Source organism: Rattus norvegicus, chromosome 1 (assembly GCF_036323735.1).
Source record: "Rattus norvegicus strain BN/NHsdMcwi chromosome 1, GRCr8, whole genome shotgun sequence".
In the NCBI taxonomy this organism is placed as follows: Eukaryota; Metazoa; Chordata; class Mammalia; order Rodentia; family Muridae; genus Rattus; species Rattus norvegicus.
The window spans coordinates 71767238-71781482 of record NC_086019.1 but is presented as its reverse complement, the minus strand read 5'-3'; positions in this window follow the sequence as shown (position 1 = coordinate 71781482).

The window sequence follows — 14245 nt, the reverse complement described above, 5'->3', positions numbered from 1 at the left end:
GATAGGTTCCAATCTAGTATTGGTAAGGACAGCAATCTGTATCAGCAATTGTCTCGATAGTTGTTCTGTTTTTATGGACCAGTTTCTTTTTAGATAATTTGAGATTTTTTTTTTGTTCTGTTGAGAATACTGAGAAAAATTAGCTTGTAAAGGAGTAATGCATAAACCTCTAAGGGAGGAAATGCAGGACAGCTGTGTCATATGATATAGTGCTTCAATTTGTTTTTGGATTAAATATATCCGTCGATTAGCTAATAGAAGGCCAGATGCCAAGTGGGTATTAAATTTTTCTTGTATCTCTAGTGTCACTGTGGTTCTTTCCACAATCTGTTTGATAGCCTCAGCCATCTGTACTTGATTAGTCATAGCAATCATAGCTGTGGTAGCTGCAGCAGCAGACAGCACAATAGCTGAAATTTATGGCTGTCATAATTCCAAAATCCCTTCTGGTTCTTAGCAAATTAAGAATAAGAAAGCTATCTGGGTTGGCCTCTACTGGGATTGGCACAAAGGAAGGAATCTTGCCAATTACTGCAGTATCATTGGTACCATTCCAGCATTCAGCTAAATAGCAGACTACATCAGAGTTATTACACAATTTAAAGCATCATAGCTTACATTAGTGCTTATCAGAAAGAAGAAAGGTGGCCTAACACATAATGAAGCACTAACAGCAGTATCATTTGTTAAAAGGCCATTAATCTTTATATTTACTAAACTGGTTTTGTTATTTGTTCTAGTGGCTGAAATATTATACAATGTAAAGTCTTCACCCAACAATTGGGCAAAGGGAATCAGAGATATGTAAGTTCCCTGCTCATTTGACAATACCCATTGATTCCAAGGCCAAAAATTATGCTTGCCAGTCTTATTTTCTCCCTAATCATACTGTTCATGGCCAAGAGGAGGGGAAAATTCAAATCCTGGCAGAAATTGTTTTGCTCTATGGTATGGACTTTGACATGGGGTAAAATCAGGTGGAAACTCTTGATACGGGGGGCAAGCAGGTAGGACTCTATGACAGGTAGAGTTATTCATTGTGTGATTGTCTTGTCTCGGCCATGATGGAAAACTACAATTATGCATCATAATTAAAGTTGCAATGTTCAACTCAGCAGAATTATTGACTGATGTGTCTTCATTGTCTGAAGAGGCTCCTTGGGTAACTTGACTCAAAGCAGCCAGGATGGTCCCAGTGCCCACAGCACTATTGCTCATAGGATCCAACCAATTAGCCAATGTGGTTCTTCACAGCCATATACAAGGCTGGGAGGAATTTTTAAGAGTAAAACATAATCAATATAACAAAGAAAGATTAGTGGCAGTATACTGTTGGGGCAATTCTCCATTTGGCACTACATGAGGAACATCACACAAACAGGAGGTGGAGAAAAAAGTTGGCAAAACAGTAGAATTGTTATGAACTGGCATAAGTACTGGCCAGGATCTGGCAATAGCCCACAGCATGAGTGAATCAACCTGGATTACCATTCTCAGCAATAATATAGTGCATAGCTTCATCCTCAGGAGGAGCAGGAGGCAGTTTGAGAGTCAAACGCTCAGGCACCCAGATTGGATTGCCTTGATTCTGTGGAAAAACACAAACAGCTCCCCTAGATCTCGAAATCATGGGATCTGGGCCACGCCATTCATCAGTTAAGACATCCTTCCACTTCACTTCTGTATTAGTCATAGGTGTAGTAGCAGCATGGCGATCTGCGACAGAGTGACCATGCGCATCCAAAATTAAGAAATTTAGAGTAAAAAGAGCTAAAGAAAGTTGTTCTTTAGGCATTCAGCCACTGACAATTCAATCTTTTTGTTTTTGTATAAGCTCTTTTAAGGTGTGATGTGCTCTTTCCACAATTTTTTGACCCTGGGGATTGTATGGTAATCCTGTAGTATGACCGACCTGCATTGTCTGGCAAAATGCCTGAAAGGACATTGTTGTGTAGACGAGCCCGTTGTCTGTCTTGAGACTATCAGGCTTTTCCCTGGCTGTCCATGCCTCTAAGCAATGACTGTCCCTCGCTATCGTCTTGCCAGCAAGAACGCACTCAGACACCAGGATCCTTCTGCAGCAAAGCGTTTATTGCATCTTGAAGAGAAAGACCACGAGGCCCCGCGAGCGGTCCCCTATATAGTCCCCAAGGCTGCGTGTCCATGTCTAATAGGTCACTCACTCATGATCTCACTGTCATGCCCTGGGGTGGGCAAAGACTTGGCGCGAACACACTTTTGCTCATGCGCACACAGCTTGTTTCCTGAAAAGAGGTCGGGCTGGTACAGCGGAAACCAGCGCCATCTTGTGATGGCGAATGCTATCACGGCTTTCCACAATGACTAATGGCATTACGAGCCTTTTCACCAGTCATCAGAGTAGCGCGTATAATACCGGAACAGGTATCAACAGAACATGAGCATATTTTAAATTTCCAAATTGAGATATGTGTGTGACATCCATCTGTCAAATTTTTAGTGGAATCAGACCACGAGGCTTAATTCTTACCTGAGGAGGGTGGTGAAATTGAACACAATTCTGGCAACGTAATACCACATCACGAGCTGTAGCTCTAGAGATTTTACATTTTTGTTGAAGAGTAAAGGCTGGAACATGAAACTTTTGATGAAATACTCTAGCAAGATCAACCGGAGCTGCATGAAAAATAAACTCTCTACGAGTACTGGCATCCACCAGGGCATTATTCCTGGAATGGGACCAGGCAAATTAGTATGGGCTCGAACATGTATGAAAATTTTGTTTTTTCTAGCCCAAATCACCTTTTGTAACTCTAAAAGAATTTGACATACAGTACTAGTCGACCAAATTGACCCTGCAATTTCAAGTGAGCACACAGCATTAACTACATAAGCAGAGTCAGAAACTAAATTAAAAGACTCATGAAATCTTTTAAAAACTTCCAATACAATTTTACATTCTGTAATTTGGGGGGTATCTGGACTGTATTGAATTAATACTGGTTCTTGAGAATCAACCATATAGGCACCTACACCTGTTTTGGAGCCATCTGTATAAATATCTAACGCTCCAGACAAAGGCTCTGAGGCAGTGACCTTAGGAAAGATTACTGGATGTTCAGTAAAAAATTATAACAAAGGATCCTTAGGATAATGGCTGTCAAACTCTCCATCAAAACTACAGTGTAATATGGCCCAATCATCTATCAAGGCACACAGTGTTTCCATCTGAGCTGTAGTATATGGTATAATAATTTTCTTGGGTAAAATACCAAAATGTTGAATGCAAGGTTTAACACCTAACACAGCAAGCTGTGCAACGGCAGAAGGATAATATTCAAGGGTCTTATTAGGAGAAATATGGGGATAATTCCAAAGAAGCGGTCTTTGTTGCCATAGCACTCCTGTAGGCTGACAAAAAGTTCTCTGTATACACAAAAGGAGCTCTTCCTTTTCCTTGTACCTTCTTAGCATTGCCTTTTCCAGTCTTTCTTCTACTTTCCTTAAGGATAATCGTGCTTCCTTGGTTAAAGCACAGGGTGAAGTAAGCTGAGAATCTCCTTTTAGGATCTCATAGAGTGGTTGTAAATCTACATTGGGCATTTTAATATAGGATCGAATCCAATTTATACTCCCTAGTAATTTTTGAAAGTCATTCAATGTTTTTAAATGATCTTTTTGTAATTCAATTTTCTGAGGGGAAATACTATGAGGAATAATTTTTGTTCCTAAATATTCCCCCACTTGTCCCATTTGAACCTTTTCAGGTGTTATGAACAATTGATTATTTTCAAGCACCTTAACCACTTTTGTATAGGCCGTTTTTAGGGTGCCACAGTCTTTTGCAGAAAGCAATATATTATCCATAAAATGTATTATTTTTAATTTTGATAATTGGTCACATACAGGCTGTAAGAATTGTCCTACATATAGCTGACACATAGTAGGGCTATTAGCCATATCTTGAGGCAAGACCACCAAGTGATAGCGCTTATCAGGCTCTTCATTATTCATAGAGGGCAAATTAAATGTAAATCACACGCTATCTTTCAGGGCAAGAGGGATAAAAAAAACCCAATCTTTAATATCAATAATAATAATAATAATAGGCCAACCAGCAGGAATACTAGAGAGCAATGGTAAACCTCTCTGTATGGGACCCATTATTTGTATCTGAGAATGGATAGCTCTTAAATCATGTAATAATCGCCATTTTCCTGATTTTTTTTGATAACAAATATGGGTGTGTTCCAGGGTGATGTGGATGGCTGCATATGTCCCAATTGTAGCTGTTTAGACACCAATTCAGCAGCAGCAGTTAATTTTTCAGAGGATAAAGGCCATTGAAGAACCCATACAGACTCTTCTGTTTTCCATGTAATGGGTATGCCTCCCTCAATGGCCCCTAGGAAAAACCCAGAACCGTCCTGTCTCTTTTAGAAGTCGATAGAACTGGGTCAACTTGTCCTTGTAAATGTTTTCCTAGACCTTTTACATCATATTTTTAACATCATATCTTTGGCCTGTGGGGAATATTCATTAGTCAGTCTCATATTTAGATTTATTAAGACATCTCTGCCCCACAGTGTCACAGGAACGTCTATAATATAGGGAGTAATCTTTCTGGATCTACGTTCTGTATCCTTCCATGTCAATTTTTTGGAGCTTATTAAAGGAGCCATTTTGTACCCTAGACCACGTAGGGCCTGAGATGATACTTGTGTAGGCCACATAGGTGGCCAGTCATGAACAGAGATGATACTACGATCTGCTCCAGTGTCTAACAGACCAAGGAATGACCGTACATCCACAGTCAATGTTAACATTGGACAATCACCTAGTTCTAATGAGATAAAGGCAAATCGAGAGCCTGTAGATCCCAAGCCCCTGTCTCCTCTGATTCTATTTTCATCAGGAAAGTGCCTAGGTAAGCTAGGCAGAAGCAGCAGCTGGGCAATTCTGTCTCCAGGGGAAATAGCAGTAATTCCCTGGGGAGAGGCTATCAGGACTATTACTGTGCCTAAATAATCAGGGTCAATTACTCAAGGTACACTTTGTAAACCTTTCAGGGCAGAGAAGGAGCATCCCAACAACAGCCCAACTGTGTCTTTAGGGAGGGGTCCTCTAAAATCTGTGTCTATAGGCTGTACTCCCATTTGGGGGGTCAGTACGAGTCTGGTGGTAGAGTGGAGGTCCAGTCCTGCAGAGCCTTTAGTGGCTCTCCTAGGTCTTTCAGGTGGTGAAGAGAATGCCAAGGCCTCTGTTTGTCCTGTCCCTGCCTGTCTTTCTGTAGAGCCCCATATATTTGAGTGCCCTGGGGACGTGGGCCCCATTGTCCGTTTTTTGGCTGTATACCACCATATCCTGTCGCTAGAGGGCAACCATCCAAGTCTTTCATAGATCGACACTCATTTGTCCAGTGGTTTCCCTTCCTACAGCAGGGGCACAATCTAGGTTGTGGAGGTCTGCTACTACCCCGTTCCCCACTTCTTTCAGGGCACTATCTTCTATAGTGTCATTTACAGTCACATTTGAAGCAGGTATCTGTAGTAATCTTCTTTCTTAATTGTATCATCGCTACCGCTAGGCCAACATTAGTCAATGGCCCTCCTATTTCCCTGCAGACGTTCATCAAAATCTCTAAACCTTTATGTTTATATGGTGTAATAGCAATCCTACATTCTTTTGTATATTGTTCATACGCTAGCTGTTTAATAAGAGGCATAGCTGTATCAGGGTCTCCAAAGACCTTGGTAGCGGACTCTACCATGCAGGCTACAAAGTCTGAAAAAGGCTCTGTGGATCCTTGTAGAACCTTGGTAAGGTTCCCGGAGACTGCACCTCTATTAGGCAATGCTTTCCAGGCTTTAATGGCTATTTCATTAATCTGGCTATAGACCTGATCTGGATAACCAGTCTGGTCCAGAGCAAATCTGCCTATTCCCAATAGCATGTCAGCATTCCAATGTCTCTGAGGGTCTGCTCCTGAAGCCAGATTAATGGCAGCTTGAATGTTAGCATATTCATACAGGTAAGATTTCCAATCCAAGTATTGACCTGGAGAGAGGCAAGCTCTAGCTAAACTTCCCCAATCTCCAGGGGTGAGACAGTATCTGCCAAGAGCCTCAATCTGAGCGATAACAAAAGCTGCTTTGACTCCGTAGGTTTTGACTGACTCTGCCAATTGCTTTATTGTCTTAAAGTCAACAGGTTCATGATATCGCTGCCAATGTGCATCCAGAAAAACTGGAAAACGCAATCCAATCTCTTTCCATACGTCCAGGCAAAAAGAAGTACCTCCTGCAGACTTCACCATGCTGTTATGTTGAGGATTATATGGAGGAGCAGGGGGTGCTGTTGGTATAACTGCTTTCTTATCTAATTCTTTGGCTTCTTGCCACATAGCATTGGCGTGTGGCCAGTCTGGATGATATCTCTCTTTCTCATACCGAGCGGCTTCTTCCTCAAGGTCTGCCAAGTCATTCTCACTAAGCTCTGAGTCACTAGACATTCCCAAGGTCAAGGTCTTTAAAGAGGGATATATCTTACTTGTTTCCTGGTCCTGATTATTCCCTTTTTTTAAATCTCTGCTTTCTCTCTGTTCCTTTTGTCTCCTTTTCTTTTCTTTTCTTTTCTTCCCTGGGGACCTTTTCTCCCTCTGACATACTTTCTGGTTGCTCTGTGAGGATTTTCTGACCTGTCCTAATAGCTTACTCACATCGTTTATCCTCTAAGCAGGCATGGACCATTCGCCAGAGAGTTTTGGATCCGGGCTTAAGCTTACCTTCCGTAGCTTCCCTATCCAGATCTTTCCCTAACTTGTCCCACGCTCTTAAAGTAAGAGATCCTGACACTATAAACCACAGAGCACAATGGTCGTACTCATCAAGAAAACTCGACAAGGTTTTTCTTTTGATTTTGAGCTTAGGCTGACCAAGAAGCTCCTGAAGAGCTGACAGGAGCGGGCTGGAGTGTGAGTTTCCCATGCTCTACGAGCTTATTTATGACCAATTTACGAGCAGGGAGGGCTGACATGTTTATTTACACACGATCTTGTGGCCCATCATTTGTGGGCTCTTCCCAACAAATGCACTCATGCCCAGGACGATGGCAATTTAAACAGTAACACCACCACACAAAAAGGGTAAAAGGCAAATGTGTGAGTCCGACCCACAGGGGATCAATTGGGGAAAATAACATTGCCGTGTCCCATAGACCTTTTAGCCTCTAAACCAAGGCTTTTATAGTCTCTGCTTACCTCCATAGAACTTTATTGTCCCTTACCTGGGAGCTTCCTGATGTCACTGTCCTGGGTTTGAAGAGTTCTGAATCCACGAGGATGTCCTCAGATCCCTGTATGGGCCACCAGCTGTCTCGACCACCCCGGCCAGCAAGGAAGACGCAACACTGTCGGATTATTCTCAACAGCCTTTATTTCAGGAACACCTCACTATTGATATGGGGACCTCAAGCAACAAAGGCACTAGCCTTATATATAAAACAGGCTATGGCTGTATATTTGTCCTCTAGGGATTGGTGGAGCATGAAATACCTCATTAGCATGAATATCACCCCCCGGCCTTGTAGATGCCGGAGGTATGCCAACACATGTGCAGTAAGGTTGTTTACCACAAATGACCACTGGATGTCAGTGCCATCTATGTATCTATATGTGCCACTCCGTACAAACATTGTTCAATTTCCATATGAATATGTGGGCCTTTTTTCATTATTATTGTTATTGAAGACACCTACATTCCTAAAAGAAACCTTAATTAAGATCAACGTACGCATTGCACCTCTATGATAACAGTAGATTTCAACATCCCACTCTCATCAATGGACAGATCACAGAAACAGAAATTAAACAGAAACAAAGAGAAACTAACAGAAGGTATGAACCAAATGATTTAACAGATATTTGTATAAAATTCCATCCTACTACAAAAGGATATACTGTCTTCACAGCACCTCATGGTAATTTCTCTACAATTGACCATATAATCAGTCACAAACAGGCCTCAACAGATACAGAAAGATAGAAATGATCCCATGCATCCTATCCCTGGGATGATGCATACTTGATCATGATGAATTATGATTTTGATGTGTTCTTAGATTACTGAGGCTATGAAGTGCTCACAAAAATGGACCTATCAATATTGCCCTCCAAAAGACCCAACAAGTAGCTAAAAGAGTCAGATGCAGATATGTATATTCAACCAATGGACGGAAGCTGGTGACCCCTGTGACTGAATTGGGTAAAACTGGATGAAGCTGAGGAGGAGGGCAAGCGTGTAGGTGGACAAGCAATCTCAATTAACCTGGGTCCCTGAAATCTCTCTGACACTGGATCACCAACCATGCAGCATACACCTGCTGAGATGAGGCCTCCAATACATATACAATAGAGGATTCCTGGTCCTGGGTTGAGTCAGAGAAGATGCATCTAACCCTCAGGAGACTAGAAACCCCAGGAAGTTTAAAGGTCTGGTGAGATGGGTAGGGTACAGACACCCACTTGGAAACAGGTGTAGTGGGGACGAAGTATGTGATGTGGAAGAGTTGGAGGTCAGGTAAGGAGGGGAATAAAATCTGGCCTGTAAAAAAAAGAAAAGAAAAAAAAATAAATAAATACGTTGTTTAATTAATTAATAATAACAGGGTCATGACATAAAAGAAATAAGCATTTTCAGAGTCCAATAAAAATGATTACACTATATATTTAAAGTCATTGGTCACCATTGTGATAGCCATTAAAGGAGGTAAGTTCATCTGTGTGCAAGTGGCAAATCCTTTATTTTTTTATTTTTATTTTATTTTTGGCAAATTCCTTTAATCTCACTATATGAGAGACAGAAACAAGAGGTTATATGTAATTTTCAGGCTAGCCTAGTCTACAGATGTAGTTCCAGGAAAGCCAAAGACTCCATAGCAAACCCCTTTTCGTGAAATAAACAAACCAAAAAAGACATGGTCATAGCATATAAAATAAAACAAAAAGAAGTGATTTCACAGTACTTATTTAACAACATGCCAGAATCTTTTAGAATAAAAAGAAGTAGTCACATTCAAGAAGAATAAACAGAAAGCCATAATGAAAATGTGGGATTAAATCAATAAAATAAAAACAGGTGTTAATAAAAGAGTATGAATGAAAGAAAAAAATCAATATGATCATGAACTATTCCAAATCAATGAAATCTTCAGAGATTTTATTCATGTTATGAAATCTGAAATGAAATGGTGGGATAAACAATAGACACAAAGAATGCACCAAATATAAAATCTGAAAAACATGAATATTTTCCAGAATATATACCACATACTAAAGTTTATTAAAAGAACAATAACAATTTTCACTGAATTCTAACCAATAGTTAAATAGAAATACTCACTAAAATTTTCCAATACCCCTAACAGTTTCAGAGACAAACAAATTTAGGACAGAATACTTTGAGACATGCAAAGATATAACACCAATATTTCTATATTATCACAAAAAGGCAAAACAAAAGAAACATTTTATGAGATTTCATTCACCATAATATCCAAGTGACTGAAAGACCTAACCAACAAGGTGATTTATAGACTAATTTCTCTTATGAATATTGATAAAATAGACTCAATAAAATACTTGCAATGTGAATCCAAGTACAGATAAAATATCATCTATGATGATCAGGTAGACTTTAATCACAGAGAAGTGAGGAAGGTTACATCCATAAAAGTCAATAAATGTATACCTTTCTGTATTTATGAACACAAACATCTTTTTTACATGAAGCAAGTAAAAAAGGTCCTATTGAGAATTATAAAAACCCAGGGGATTTAGGGATGTGGTGCCATTTGAAGCTAGTGGGAGAAAATACTGGAGAAAATATCACATTATTCACATAAATTTAGTAAACAGGTCTTAAATTGAGGAATTTGTTTGAACTATGGAATGGAATTAATAATGAGTTGAGCAAGAGCTGTGGGTGATGGATAAGTAAAAACAGGTAAAGTATGTGCTACATATCTGTGAAGGTGCCATAATAAAACACATTGTATATTCATTTAAATTTAAGCACAGTTATTGTTTAGACATTCTGTACCTATCACTGTTGTAAGATTATCTGCATTCTCAGTGGATATCAAATTCTCTAAACATGAGGCTCTTTATACCTGCCCTGAGACTTGTGACACAATGGAAGGTGAAACCATGACATCAGACTTTGTGAGTCCTTCTTGAACAATTAATGTGTGTTTCATGGTAGATGAACTAACAAAACACATTGATACTATTTAAGGTGTTCAAAAAACAGATTTTGAGTTAGTACTGGGACCAAATTTTGACAAAGTGGAATCTTTCCAGGGACCTTAATTTCAACAAATGTGTGATGTCATTCATCAACTACATCATCTTCATCTATATTTACCAACCAAGTTTATCACATGCACAGTGGACATCAGATGAAGTTTCTCAGGAGAATATCAAAGATTCCTCCAGAGGTGGGGAAAACACCTGCACAAAAGTAAATATGAATGAAGAGGTAGCATCACCCATGGCCACAGTAATAATAGTACATGGGAATATATTGATACCTGTTTGATTTGCTGATTAGTGTGGCTCTTCACAATCGATAGGTCCAGGATCAAAGAAGGAAAAATATGTTCACCTTGAGTTTATTCTTCTTGCTCCTGAACATTCCACTTCTTATGACTGGTCTTATTTATCCCAGATGCTTTTGGAGTATGAGGCAGAATGAATATGAGAATAGAAGCCTGGAAAGAGGTTGTGGATTGGGAATTGCATTGAATCTGTATATTCCTTTTGACAAAATGGCCATCTTTACTATATTAATTCTGCCAATCCATGAGCATGGGGATCTTTCCATCTTCTGAGATCTTCCTCAATTTCTTTCTTCAGAGACTTGAATTTCGTCTCATTCATATCTTTCACTTGCTTGGATAAAGTCACACCAAGATATTTTATATTATTTGTGACTATTGTGAAATGTATTATTTCCATTTCTTTCTCAGCCTGTTTTTCCTTTGCAAAGAGGAAGGCTAGTGAATTGTTTTATTTAATTTTATACCCCAGCATTTTGCTGAAATTCTTTATCAGGTTAAGTAGTTCTCTAGTGGAAGTTTTGGGGTCACTTGAGCACACGGTCATATCATCTGCAAATAGTGATACTTTGACTTCTTCCCTTTCAAATTTGTATCCCTTTGACGTCCTTTCATTGTCTGATTGCTCTGGAAAGGACTTCAAATATTATATTGAACAGGTAGGGAGAGAGTGAGCAGTGTTGTCTAGTCCCTGATTTTAGTGGGATTGCTTCAAATTTCCATTTAGTTTGAGGTTAGCTACTGGTTTGCTGTATATTGCTTTTACTATGTTTAGATATGGGCCTTGAATTCCTGATCTTTCCAGGACTGTTATCATGAAGGGGTATTGAATTTTATTGAATGCTTTCTCAGCATCTAATGAAATGATCGAGTGCTTCTTATCTTTGTGTTTGTTTTTATGGTGGATTACATTGAGGTTTTTCCATATATTAAACCATCCCTGCATCCCTGGGATGAAGCCTATTTGATCATGATGAATAATGAATGATCATTTTGATGTGTTCTGTTTTCAAGAATCTTATTGTGTATTTTTGCATCAATATTCATAAGGGAAATTGGTCTGAAGTTCTCTTTCTTTGTTGGTTCTTTGTGTGGTTTCAATGTGACAGTAATTGTGGCTTCATAGAAGGAATTTGGTAGTGCTCCATTTGTTTCTATTTTGTGGAGTAATTTGGACCGTATTGATATGAGGTCTTTTATGAAGGTCTGGGAAAATTCTGCACTGAATTCATCAGGTCCTGTGTTCTTTTTGGTTGGAAGACTTTTAATAACTGCTTCTATTTCTTTAGGAGTTTTGGGGTTGTTTAGATGGTTTATTTGATACTGATATAACTATGGTCATTGGTTTCTATCTAGAAAATTGTCCATTTCCTCCAGATTTTCCAGTTTTGTTGAATATAGGCTTTTGTAGTAGGATCTGATAATCTTTTTAATTTCTTCATATTCTGTTGTTATGGCTCCTTTTTAATTTCAGATTTTGTTAACTTGGACACACTCTCTGTGCCCTCTTGTTAGTCTGGCTAAGAGTTTATCTATCTTGTTGATTTTCTCAAAGAAACAGCTCCTGCTTTTGTTGATTCTTTCTATAGTCCTTTTCATTTCTACTTGGCTGATTTTAGCCCTGAGTTTGATTATTTCCTGCCTTCTACTGCACTTGGTTTTATTTATTTCTTTTTGTTCTAGAGCTTATAGGTGTGCTGTCAAAGTGCTGACATATGCTTTCTCCTGTTTCTTTTTGCAGGCACTCAGAATTATGAGATTTCTTCAGCTTTCATTGCATGCCATAAGGTTGGGTATGTTATACTTCATTTTCATTATATTCTCAGAATTCTTTAATTACTTTATTTCTTCTTTGACCAAGTTGTCATTGAGTAGAACATTGTTAAATTTTCATGTATATGAGGGCCTTTTTTCATTATTATTGGTATTGAAGACACCTACATTCCTAAAAGAAACCTTAATGAAGCTCAAAGTACACATTGCACCTCCACGATAATAGTAGGATATTTCAACATCCCACTCTCATCAATGGACAGATCACAGAAACAGAAATTAAACAGAAACAAAGAGAAACTAACAGAAGTTATGAACCAAATGATTTAACAGATATTTGTATAAAATTCTATCCTAGTACAAGAGGATATACTTTCTTCGCAGAACCTCATGGTAATTTCTCTACAATTGACCATATAATCAGTCACAAACAGGCCTCAACAGATACAGAAAGATAGAAATGATCCCATGTATCCTATCCCTGGGATGATGCATACTTGATCATGATGAATTATGATTTTGATGTGTTCTTAGATTACTGAGGCTATGAAGTGCTCACAAAAATGGACCTATCAATATTGCCCTCCAAAAGACCCAACAAGTAGCTGAAAGAGTCAGATGCAGATATGTATATTCAACCAATGGACGGAAGCTGGTGACCCCTGTGACTGAATTGGGTAAAACTGGATGAAGCTGAGGAGGAGAGCAAGCGTGTAGGTGGACAAGCAATCTCAATTAACCTGGGTCCCTGAAATCTCTCTGACACTGGATCACCAACCATGCAGCATACACCTACTGAGATGAGACCTCCAATACATATACAACAGAGGATTCCTGGTCCTGGGTTGAGTCAGAGAAGATGTATCTAACCCTCAGGAGACTAGAAACCCCAGGGAGATTAAAGGTCTGGTGGGATAGGTAGGGTGCAGACACCCACTTGGAGACAGGTGTAGTGGGGACGAAGTATGTGATGTGGAACAGTTGGAGGTCAGACAAGGAGGAATAAAATCTGGCCTGTAAAAAAAAAGAAAAGAAATAAAATTAAATAAATGAATAATTTATTTAATTAATTAATTAATAATAAAAGGATCATGACATAAAAGAAATAAGAAGCATTTTTAGCGTTCAATAAAAATGATTACACTATATACTTAAAGTCATTGGTACCATTGTGATAGCCATTAAAAGAGGTAAGTTGATCTGTGTGGTAGTGGCAAATTCTTTTATTTTTTTAATTTTATTTTTTTTGGCAAATTCCTTTAATCTCACTATATGAGAGGCAGAAACAAGAGGTTATATGTAATTTTCAGGCTAGCCTAGTCTACAGATGTAGTTCCAGAAAAGCCAAAGACTACATAGCAAACCCCATTTCGTGAAATAAACAAACCAAAAAAGACATGGTCATAGCATATAAAATAAAACAAAAAGAAGTGATTTCACAGTACTTATTTAACAACATGCCAGAATCTTTTAGAATAAAAAGAAATAATCACATTCAAGAAGAATAAACAGAAAGCCATAATGAAAGTGTGGGATTAAATCAATAAAATAAAAACAGGTGTTAATAAAAGAGTATGAATGAAAGAAAAAAAATCAATATGATCATGAACTATTCCAAATCAATGAAATCTTCAGAGAATTTATTCATGTTACGAAATCTGAAATGAAATGGTGGGATAAACGATAGACACAAAGAATGCACCAAATATAAAATCTGAAAAACATGAATATTTTCCAGAATACATATTGCATACTAAAGTTTATTAAAAGAACAATAACAATTTTCACTGAATTCTAACCAATAGTTAAATAGAAATACTCACTAAAATTTTCCAATACCCCTAACAGTTTCAGAGACAAACAAATTTAGGACAGAATA